The sequence below is a fragment of the Bufo bufo genome, chromosome 6 (genome assembly GCF_905171765.1).
Source record: "Bufo bufo chromosome 6, aBufBuf1.1, whole genome shotgun sequence".
Taxonomy (NCBI): domain Eukaryota; kingdom Metazoa; phylum Chordata; class Amphibia; order Anura; family Bufonidae; genus Bufo; species Bufo bufo.
Genome location: NC_053394.1, coordinates 271,780,096 through 271,792,415, shown reverse-complemented (window position 1 = coordinate 271,792,415; position 12,320 = coordinate 271,780,096).

Below are 12,320 nucleotides of genomic sequence, written 5' to 3'. Positions count from 1 at the left end.
TCCCAAGTGGCTCCGATGGTGGGTTCCTGCACCCTCAAACCCAAAGTACACAATTGTCCAGCCAGGGCACAGTTCTGGAGGATGAGGAGGAGGAGATGCAGGAGGAGCAACCATGTTCACAGCAGGGTGGCACCCAGACCAGCTCATGGCCATCACTGGTACGTGGATGGGGGGATACAGAGGACACAGACGATACACCTCCCACAGAGGACAGCTTTTCGTTGCCTCTGGGAAGCCTGGCACACATGAGCGATTACATGCTGCAGCGTCTCCGCAACGACCGTCGAGTTGCCCACATTCTAACTTGTGCTGATTAATGGGTGGCCACGCTGCTGGATCACCGTTACAAGGACAACGTACCGTCCTTATTTCCGTCACTGGAGCGTAATCGTAAGATGTGCGAGTACAAGCGCACGATGGTAGATGCGCTGCTAATGGCATTCCCACCTGACAGCGGGGGCACAGTGGAAGCACAAGGCAAAGGCAGAGGAAGAGGTCGCCAACGCAGCTGGGGCACCGCCAGCACCTTAGAAGGCAGGGTTAGCATGGCCAAAATGTGGAAAAGCTTTGTCAGCACGCCACAACAACCAGCACCACCAGATGATATGAAACGTCTTAGCAGGAGGCAGCATTTCACCAACATGGTGGAGCAGTATGTGTGCACATGCCTACACGTACTAAATGACGGGTCTGCCCCCTTCAACTTCTTGGTCTCCAAATTGGCACATGGCCTGAGCTTGCCCTTTACGCCTTGGAGGTGCTGGCCTGCCCTGCAGCCAGTGTATTGTCTGAACGTGTATTTAGCACAGCAGGGGGCGTCATTACAGCCGCCTATCCACAGCGAACGTGGACAAGCTCACATTCATTAAAATGAACGAGGCTTGGATCCTACAAGACTTGTCTGAACCTTGTGCAGAATAGACATTTATGCCACCATCAAAAATACATTCTTGTACTCAAGTCAAGTGCAATGATTCTTTGTTTCCTTTTTTTTATTTGTCCCAATATTTTGGGGGCTAGCTACCCCAATAAAAAAATAAAAAAATAACATTGTTGGCTACCTCCTCCTCCGCCATTTCTGCCTCCACCTACAACACCACATTCACCGCCTCCTCAAACTCAGACTCCATATTCACCTCCTCCTCTGAGTTGCAGGTTAATAATTTGTAATTTTTTGTTATTTTATTTCATTTTAAGTTATTTCACTATCCATTTTAAGTTATGTTCCCTATTGCAGAGCAGTTGCCATGCTCTTAAGCAATTTTTACTGCCTTTTACATCCATCTAGCCTTTTCAAGGACTATTTTAGAGCCATTTTAATGCAAAAAATGAAAATTTTAGTGCCCTAAATTGAAAAATGCTTTATTTTCAATTGTCGGGTGCCATTTTACCATTTTTGGCGTATACAAACTCCTTCTGTGCCTGGGTGACAGGGGCCTTAATCTCATAAAAATCCTCTGTTCTATTGCTGGGTAACATGAAGCTAATTTTGCCGTGAATTGACCCCTGCTGTACCTGGGTGACAGGGGCCTAAATCTCTCAAAATCCTCTGTTCTATTGCTGGGTGACAAGTACCCATTTTTGCCTTGAATGAAACCCGGCTGTGCCTGGGTGACAGGGGCCTAAATCTCTCAAAATACTCTGTTCTATTGCTGGGTGACATGAAGCTAGGTTTGCCGTGAATAAACCCCTGCTGTGCCTGGGTGACATGGTCCTAAATCTCTCAAAATCCTCTGTTCTATTGCTAGGTGACATGAAGCTAGATTTGCCATGAATGAACCCCTGCTGTGCCTGGGTGACAGGGGCCTAAATCTCTCAAAATCCTCTGTTCTATTGCTGGGTGACAAGAACCCACTTTTGCCATGAATTAACCCCTGTTGTGCCTGGGTGACAGGGACCTAAATCTCTCAAAATCCTCTGTTTTATTGCTGGGTGACAAGAAGCTAGTTTTGCTGTAAATGAACCCCTGCTGTTCCTGGGTGACAGGGGCCTAAATCTCTCAAAATCCTCTGTTCTATTGCTGTGTGACATAAAACCCCTTTGCCGTGAATGAACCCCTGCTGTGCCTGGGTGACAGGGGCCTAAATCTCTCAAAATCATTTGTTCTATTGCTGGGTAACATGAAGCTAGTTTTGCTGTGAATAAACCCTTGCTGTGCATGGGAGACAGGGGCCTAAATCTCTCAAAATCCTCTGATCCATTGCTGGGTGACAAAAAGCTAGTTTTGCCGTGAATAAACCCTTGCTGTGCCTGGGTGACAGGGGCCTAAATCTCTCAAAATCCTCTGTTCTATTGCTGGGTGACAAGAACCCACTTTTGTCGTGAATGAACCCCTGCTATGCCTGGGTGACAAGGGCGTAAATCTCTCAAAATCCTCTGTTCTATTGCTGGGTGACAAGAACCCACTTTTGCCGTGAATGAACCCCTGCTGTGCCTGGGTGACAGGGGCCTAAATCTCTCAAAATCCTCTGTTCTATTGCTGGGTGACAAGAACCCACTTTTGCCGTGAATGAACCGCTGCTATGCCTGGGTGACAGGGGCCTAAATCTCTTAAAATCCTCTGTTCTATTGCTGGGTGACATGAAGCTAGTTTTGCCGTGAATGAACCCCTGCTGTGCCTGGGTGACAGGGGCCTAAATCTTTCAAAATCCTCTGTTCTATTGCTGGGTGACATGAAGCTAGTTTTGCCGTGAATAAACCCCTGCTGTGCCTGGGTGACAGGGGCCTAAATCTCTCAAAATCCTCTGTTCTATTGCTGGATGACAAGAACCCACTTTGCCGTGAATGAACCCCTGCTGTGCCTGGGTGCAGGGGCCTAAATCTCTTAAAATCCTCTGTTCTATTGATGGGTTGCAGTGTCCCAGGGGGTCAGTAGTGTAACTTCAGGTACGCTGGGCTTTGTAGTGCAGGGCAACCCACTAACCTGGGACTCACTGTCGTCTTCAATCGGGTCAACACTGGAACAGGCAGGTGATGAATGTCGTGACGCCAGTGCCAATTGAACGGTGGCACACCGTGTAGTGATAGGTGGAATAATTGAGCAGTCCTTATATTTAAATAACAGGATAACTTTACTGAACGAATTTGAAGCTGGATGAACAGTCAGTAAGTACAGTTCCAGAATTATTCCACACTTTACAAGACAGTCACAGCAGTGGTTCAGGCTATTACTCACAGTCCCAAAAGACTATCTTCAAGACAGGCCTCCTAGGATCAGGGATTTCCTCTTACTCTAAATGCAGCAATACCTTTCAGGCAACTATTCTCTCTGCAGGGGTATACTTATTTCCTCTCCTGCTTTAGTTCCTGGATGTAGGCAATACTCTCAAGGTCCAGACACCCAAATCACGGTGATAACCCTTGAGCAAAGGTTTTGTAGAGGCTTCCTTCTTTCCTGGTGGCAGGCTCTATCTTTAGAGTACCTCAGGTAGACTTGACCTGGAAAACTGGGTGGGAAAGATCCTCCACACCAGTGGTGCAATTTCTGCACAAGTTACTGAGTCCTGAATCTCTCAGAACTAACTCTGAACTAGAAACTTCCAACTCTCTCCTAGGCTAGGCCCTGGCCTATTTATACTAAACTGGGGGCTCCCTCTGCTGGCTGGAATATGAATTGCCTGCTACAGGCCTAACTCTCTTAAAGGGAGATACACATTATAATATAGCAGTGTCGGGTAACCTACCCGTATGCTGCACACCCCCAGACTTTAACGTGAGTAAGGCCTCGTACTCACACACATGTCTTCCTGAACCGGCATCAAATGTTACATAAATTAAGCATTACATTATAAATATGGTAAATAATTATTTCACACAAAAGATATAACATTTGTAACTTAATGAACAGACGACGCAAGGGAAAGGGGCGTCTTCTTGCTTCTTAGACACGGCCGCTGACCTGGCACAGCGGACTTAAGGTGAACCAGGTTAGTCCATAGTAACACATGTCAAGAATAAGATTTTTTTTCAAAGTCTCTGTACGTGCAAATATGTTAGAGAATGCAAAGATATAGCACTTTTTCAAATATAAAAGTTCAACATCAGTCCATTTTTCTTGGCTGAAATATAATAAGGGAACTACACAGGGGTTTCCTGCGGGTGTATGACAGGCAAGGACTCACGTGGAGGAGTCCATTCCTGCGCACAAACGTCAAGCAAACTATTTCCAGTAGTAACTGCTTGGGAGGAGACACCACCAGCATAATCAAAGTCCCCTAAACGGACTGGCGGACGTCCCCTGTTCATCCGGGTAGACCTTCTCAACACAGGGGTCTCCTCCTCCCTTAGCATCGAGGTAGAAGAGAGAGGAGCAACAGGAGGGTCTCCACCAGTGAGACCCCGGTCAGGAACAACAGGAACAACAGGAACACCAGGATCCCCTATAAGGGGGACTGGATCCGGGACATTTTGAACCGGCTCTTCTGGAGGTGAAGGCACAGTAGGTGCCGGAGCGGGCACCAACAAATTCAACCATGGTGTCATGAGCCAATGCATGGGTTCAGTGTCATACATTAGATTACTGACAGCTTGCATAGGATCCTCGGGCTGTATTGATGGCTCTGACACAGGTGATTCAGATTTAGAACTCTCAACACTGGGTTCTTTCGTCAGGCAGAGCTTTAACCGGTTCCTGTGCACAATTTGGGATCCCATGCCTTCTCGTGTAATCGCATAAGTGTGGGTCCCAGCATTTGGGATTGCAGTGACAACATAGGGAATCTGCTCCCATTTACTGTCTAGTTTACTTGTACGGCGGTTGTTTTTCAACCACACCACATCTCCTATTGTCAAGGGTTCTGCATGGGCTGCTTGATCATAGTCTCTCTGCTGTCGGTCTCTAGCATAATCCATACGTTCCTGAACAATGGCTTTGGCTGTATTCAATCGCCTTTGGTGCTCAGCAACCCAGTCGGTGTTAGGTAATGGGTTGATGCAATCAGGTACGTGTATGTCCAAGGAGTGATCAGCAGGCAATGTCCCTTGGCGCCCAAACATCAAATAAAAAGGGGTATACCCAGTGGAACAATGGATGGTATGGTTGTACGTGTACATGAGCTGTGGCAACAGACTGGGCCAATCCCCTCGGGTTTCAGGAGGCACGGCCCTCAGCATCTCTATCAAGGTCTGATTCATTTTTTCATACAGTCCGTTACCTTGAGGATGGTAGGCTGTTGTCCGGATCTTCTTGCAGTTGTGTAAGTGGCACAGTTCATGGAACAAATGGGACTCAAAAGCAGGTCCTTGATCGGTGAGGATCTTTTCTGGACATCCGTAGGGCAGGAGGAAGTGTTTCCAGAACAGTTCGGCTGTAGTCTTGGCCGTCTGGTCTCTCACAGGCACCGCTACAACAAACTTAGTGAAGTGGTCAATAATAGTCATGGCATAAGCATACCCTGATCGACTAGGCTCCAACTTCACATGGTCGATGGCGACAAGTTCAAGAGGACGGGTACTTACAATGGGTCGCAGTGGTGCCCTCTGGTCGTGGTGCTCACTTCGTTTTAAGGCACAGGCTATACACTCCCGACACCACCTCTCAATGTCTTCTCTCATGCCCACCCAATAAAACCGCTGGCGGATATTAGCCTCAGTCTTTTGGACCCCAAAATGACCGGATTGATTGTGGTACATCTCCAACACCATACCTGCATCTCGTTGGAGTATGAGAATCTGATGCACTCTTTCGTTGGATACTGGGTCTAGGCTTCTCCGTAGCAATAGGCCCTTTTGTATGAAGAGCTGATGGCGCTGTCTCCACAGTTTGATGAGCTCTGGATCTGCACTCTTACGCCTAATCCTCTCAGGGGCTCTGCCACTAGTAATAAAATCCAACAACTCACCCAGTACTCTACTTTCAGACTGTAATTTCACCCACCTTTCCTCTCTGGGCTCAGGCTTACTGGAGGGTGAAGGGGCTGCGGCTCTGTCATTGGTAGCTCGAGCCTGATCCTGTTGAGCAAACTTGTTATAGAAGGCCGGCATTTCTACATCTTCCCAAGCATCCCGCCCATCATCAGGAGCTGCTTGCATAAGCTATCACCCTCTCTTTTCCCTCTTGGATCTGGGCCAACACAGCTCCCAGGCCTCGCTTGCTAGCATCGGTATAAAGATGGAATGGTTTGCTGTAGTCTGGATAACCTAACACAGGAGGCTCGGTCAGTTTCTTTTTTAACAATTGGAACGCTATTTCCCTTTCCTCATTCCACTCAATGGGCACAGGAGTTCTAGGACTTTTCTTGGGTTGCCCCCTCAGGAGTTCCTGGATAGGATCAGCTATTTGAGCAAAATGGGGGATAAAAAGTCTATAGTAGCCTGCAAAACCAAGGAAACTCCTCACCTCTTTGACGGTAGTGGGGACCGGCCAATTGCGGACAGCCGCTAGCTTATCAGGGTCAGGCTGCACGCCCTCTGCGCTTACCACATGCCCCAGGTATTTTACTGCAGGTTTGAGCAAGTGACACTTGGATGGCTTTACCTTCAAGCCATATTTGATAAGGATTTCAAATACTTCTGCTAAATGTTTCAGATGGTCCTCATATGTTTTTGAATATACAATGACATCATCTAGATACAGCAGCACTGTTTCAAAGTTTTTGTGGCCCAAACACCGCTCCATTAGTCTCTGGAAAGTCACTGGGGCATTACATAGCCCGAACGGCATACAATTGAATTCAAACAGGCCCATGGGAGTGGTGAAAGCAGTCTTTTCCCTATCCTCGGGGGCCATGGGTACTTGCCAGTAGCCACTGGTCAAGTCCAATGTGGAGAAATAAGCAGAGGAGCCCAGAGCAGTTAGTGACTCCTCAATGCGGGGCAGTGGGTATGCATCTTTGTGGGTTATTTGGTTAATTTTTCTATAATCCACACAGAAACGGATACCACCATCCTTTTTCTTTACAAGGACCAGGGGTGCAGCCCACGGACTACGGCTGTCCCGGATTACATTAGAGTCTTTCATCTCTTGGATCATTTCTTTTACAGTCTGATATGAAGTTGGTGGTAAGGGTCTGTATCTCTCCTTGATAGGAGGATGAGAGCCAGTAGGTATGGTGTGTTGTATTGCACTAACCTCTCCATAATCAGTAGCATGTTTACTGAAGGCCTGGTGGTGCTCTTTGACCAGCTGTAGGATCCCTTCTTGTTGATGTTGGGGGGTAGTCTCGTCCCCGACATGGAGCTCTTCCCACCAGGGCACTTGTGGCTGGGTCACCGGCGGACGTCCGCTGACTGCAGCTGACGGCTTTTCTGTCACTGGAAGACGGATGATGTCTTGGAAGGACAACTGGGAAAGCTGGGCAACAGGGCAATGCTTAGTAAGTGCAACAGGATGATCACTCAGGTTAATCAGACGGACAGGTACTTTACCTTGGGAGACGTTCACCAGGCACTTGGCAGCTCTCACATAAGGAAAGTTCTCCATCTGGATTGGTTCCACCAGGGCTGAAAAATCTTGGCCTTGGACTCCCAGGATAGCACGACACCATAAAAGAGTTTGAGAATTAGGAGGCAAAGTCACAGGCTTATTATCACGGATCCTGGCAGTACAAATTTCTCCTTTCCCATTAGCAAACCTCTGCTGAGCACTTAATACGGTAATGGTCTTCTGAATCACCCTCTTGGATGCAGAGGAAGCAGTGGGCAAAGTCTGGTGTAATGCGGCAAGTATTTCAGAATAACAGTTTTTGAAGACATTGGTGCCTAGAATGACAGGATGTCCTCCTCTGTCGCCGGCCTGTACTACTATCACCCCCTGTTGAGGCAAGGTTACCTCTCGCACCTGCAGGGTGGGTTCCCAGTATCCATGAATCTTTACCGGTTTGCCATTGCTGGCGATAATTTCCACCCAGGATTCAGGCGGCTGGGTTAACTGGTTGGTGTCCCAGAATTTTTCAAATGTGGGTAGCTGAATGGTAGTGACCTGGGACCCAGTATCTAGTAGGGCTTCAAAGGTGACCCCGTTGATCTCTATATTGATTTTAGGATGGGATCATACATACCGGGGCATCCAACTTGGATCTTTTGGACCTATTGTTCTACCTCCCGAGGGGCGGTCCTCAGCCTCGAGGGTAGCCCGTTTAACTGCCAGCACGTGGATTCTGTGTGTCCCACCTTTTTGCAGTATTTACACACGGGCCGTTTGCGGTCTTTGGAACGATCTCGATTACGCCTCCCCGGATCCCTGGAGGGAGTCTCTTGGTATGGAGGTGGGAATGGTTTAAGAGGTGACAGGAACTATTCCTCTGACATTAGGGGTTTTTCCCATTCCTCTATCTTTCTGCACACTCTCTCTAAACTTTTAGTGAGATGGTTTACCTGCTCCATCAGCATTGCAATAGTATCAGTAGCTGAAGCTTGAACAGCTTGGTCGGCCCCAGCCTGGTTAGGGCTAAGCGGTTTTGGCCTGCAGGCTGGTGACTCAGGTGGGGTGCTCAACTCCGTAGACACTGTTGACCCCAGAATTCTTATAGCCAGCTCTTTAAAATCCAGAAAGGTACTGTTAGGGTGCTTGGCTGACAGCATTTTTAATTGAGTCCTTATTTGCTCACTAGACACCCCTGTGATAAATTGCTCCCTCAGAGTCTGGTCCTGACTATCAGCCTCTCTGGGATCTATCTGGATTACAGCCCCCAAAGCCTCCTGAAGTTATAGGGCATAATCACGGAGGGACTCACCGGACTTCTGTTTCTTGCCAAAGAAGTGCATCTTTATCTCTGAGGCAGTCCTGGTTTCAAAAGTGGCCCTGAGGCGGGTGAATATTTGCTCTAGAGTACTCCGCTCAGCAGCAGGCCAGGATAATACCTCTCTGCGGGCAGCTCCCTCCAGTTGTGCTAGCAGGATTTCCATCTGCTGTTCGGCATTTATGGGGTACAGTTTGAATAATGCCATCAACTTCTCCTTAAAGTCTCTTAAGGTATGAGTCTCCCCTTGATAGCGGGGAAACCATGGGGCCCCAAAATAATAAGGCATAGTAAAGGGCATCATGCTGGGGGCTATAGGATGGTTAGGAGCCGCAAGTTCTCCTGGGGCCGGCTGCTCGGGAACTCCCGGCTCTGACATGTTAGTCTATTAAGACGTGGCCGCAGGCGACTACAGGGGCCGGTACAATCCCCTTCCCTCCGGTTACAAGTCCTTACCGGTATCGCCGGGGTTGCGCAGGCCAGACTCCGGACGTCCTGAGTACGCGGTGACGTTGCTGACGTAAAAAAAGCAGGGCCGCGGCGGTGCGATGACGAAGAGGGGCGGGATTCTCTGCCTCTTTGAAGGGATCCGCCCACGAAGGTCTTCAGCAGCGCGGGAAACTTTACTCCAGGCGGCCGGCGGCCATCTTGGTCACCATTCCCTGACAGCAAGCAGGGGTGTTGACAAGTTAATAAATTGTAATCCACCGACTTGGAAATAAAGGGTACAGTCCTTGCAATACGGTGGTGGAATAGTTAAAGCACACAGTTCACACTTCTCTGCACTCCAGAAGCATGCGATCCTGTTCGTGACGCCAAAAAGAGCGATGCAGTGTCCCAGGGGGTCAGTAGTGTAACTTCAGGTACGCTGGGCTTTGTAGTGCAGGGCAACCCACTAACCTGGGACTCACTGTCGTCTTCAATCGGGTCAACACTGGAACAGGCAGGTGATGAATGTCGTGACGCCAGTGCCAATTGAACGGTGGCACACCGTGTAGTGATAGGTGGAATAATTGAGCAGTCCTTATATTTAAAAGACAGGATAACTTTACTGAACGAATTTGAAGCTGGATGAACAGTCAGTAAGTACAGTTCCAGAATTATTCCACACGTTACAAGACAGTCACAGCAGTGGTTCAGGCTATTACTCACAGTCCCAAAAGACTATCTTCAAGACAGGCCTCCTAGGATCAGGGATTTCCTCTTACTCTAAATGCAGCAATACCCTTCAGGCAACTATTCTCTCTGCAGGGGTATACTTATTTCCTCTCCTGCTTTAGTTCCTGGATGTAGGCAATACTCTCAAGGTCCAGACACCCAAATCACGGTGATAACCCTTGAGCAAAGGTTTTGTAGAGGCTTCCTTCTTTCCTGGTGGTAGGCTCTATCTTTAGAGTACCTCAGGTAGACTTGACCTGGAAAACTGGGTGGGAAAGATCCTCCACACCAGTGGTGCAATTTCTGCACAAGTTACTGAGTCCTGAATCTCTCAGAACTAACTCTGAACTAGAAACTTCCAACTCTCTCCTAGGCTAGGCCCTGGCCTATTTATACTAAACTGGGGGCTCCCTCTGCTGGCTGGAATATGAATTGCCTGCTACAGGCCTAACTCTCTTAAAGGGAGATACACATTATAATATAGCAGTGTCGGGTAACCTACCCGTATGCTGCAGGGTGACATGAAGCTAGTTTTGCCGTGAATAAACCCCTGCAGTTCCTGGGTGACAGGGGCCTAAATCTTTCAAAATCCTCTGTTCTATTGCTGGGTGACATGAAGCTAGTTTTGCCGTGAATAAACCCCTGCTGTGCCTGGGTGACAGGGGCCTAAATCTCTCAAAATCCTCTGTTCTAATGCTGGGTGACAAGAACCCACTTTGCCGTGAATGAACCCCTGCTGTGCCTGGGTGCAAAGGCCTAAATCTCTTAAAATCCTCTGTTCTATTGCTGGGTGACATGAAGCTAGTTTTGCCGTGAATAAACCCCTGCTGTTCCTGGGTGACAGGGGCCTAAATCTTTCAAAATCCTCTATTCTATTGCTAGGTGACATGAAGCTAGTTTTGCCGTGAATAAACCCGTGCTGTGCCTGGGTGATAGGTGCCTAAATCTCTCAACATCCTCTGTTCTATTGCTGGGTGACATGAAGCTAGTTTTGCTGTGAATAAACCCTTGCTGTGCGTGGGAGACAGGGGCCTAAATCTATAAAAATATTCTGATCCATTGCTGGGTGACAAAAAGCTAGTTTTGCCGTGAATAAACCACTGCTGTGTCTGGGTGACAGGGGCCTAAATCTCTCAAAATCCTCTCTTCTATTGCTGGGTGACAAGAACCCACATTTGCCGTTAATGAACCCCTGCTGTTCCTGGGTGACAGGGGCCTAAATCTCTCAAAATCCTCTGTTCTATTGCTGGGTGACAAGAACCCACTTTTGTCGTGAATGAACCCCTGCTATGCCTGGGTGACAGGGGCCTAAATCTATCAAAATCCTCTGTTCTATTGCTGGGTGACAAGAACCCACTTTTGTCGTGAATGAACCCCTGCTGTGCCTGGGTGACAGGGGCCTAATTCTCTCAAAATCCTCTGTTCTATTGCTGGGTGACAAGAACCCACTTTTGCCGTGAATGAACCCCTGCTGTGCCTGGGTGACAGGGGCCTAAATCTCTTAAAATCCTCTGTTTTATTGCTGGGTGACATGAAGCTAGTTTTGCCTTGAATGAACCACTGCTGTGCCTGGGTGACAGGGGCCTAAATCTTTCAAAATCCTCTGTTCTATTGCTGGGTGACATGAAGCTAGTTTTGCCGTGAATAAACCCCTGCTGTGCCTGGGTGACAGAGGCCTAAATCTCTCAAAATCGTCTGTTCTATTGCTGTGTGACATGAAACCCCTTTGCCATGAATGAACCCCTGCTGTGCCTGGGTGACAGGGGCCTAAATCTCTCAAAATCCTCTGTTCTATTGCTGTGTGACATAAAGATAGTTTTGCTGTGAATAAACCCTTGCTGTGCCTGGGAGACAGGGGCCTAAATCTATCAAAATATTCTGATCCATTGCTGGGTAACAAAAAGCTAGTTTTGCCGTGAATGAACCCCTGCTGTGCCTGGGTGACAGGGGCCTAAATCTCTCAAAATCCTCTGTTCTATTGCTGGGTGACAAGAACCCACTTTTGCCGTGAATGAACACCTGCTGTGCCTGGGTGACAGGGGCCTAAATCTCTCAAAATCCTCTGTTCTATTGCTGGGTGACAAGAACCCACTTTTGTCGTGAATGAACCCCTGCTATGCCTGGGTGACAGGGGCCTAAATCTCTCAAAATCCTCTGTTCTATTGCTGGGTGACAAGAACCCACTTTTGCCGTGAATGAACCCCTGCTGTGCCTGGGTGACAGGGGCCTAAATCTCTCAAAATCCTCTGTTCTATTGCTGGGTGACAAGAACCCACTTTTGTCGTGAATGAACCCCTGCTATGCCTGGGTGACAGGGGCCTAAATCTCTCAAAATCCTCTGTTCTATTGCTAGGTGACAAGAACCCACTTTTGCCGTGAATGAACCCCTGCTGTGCCTGGGTGACAGGGGCCTAATTCTCTCAAAATCCTCTGTTCAATTGCTGGGTGACAAGAACCCACTTTTGCCGTGAATGAACCCCTGCT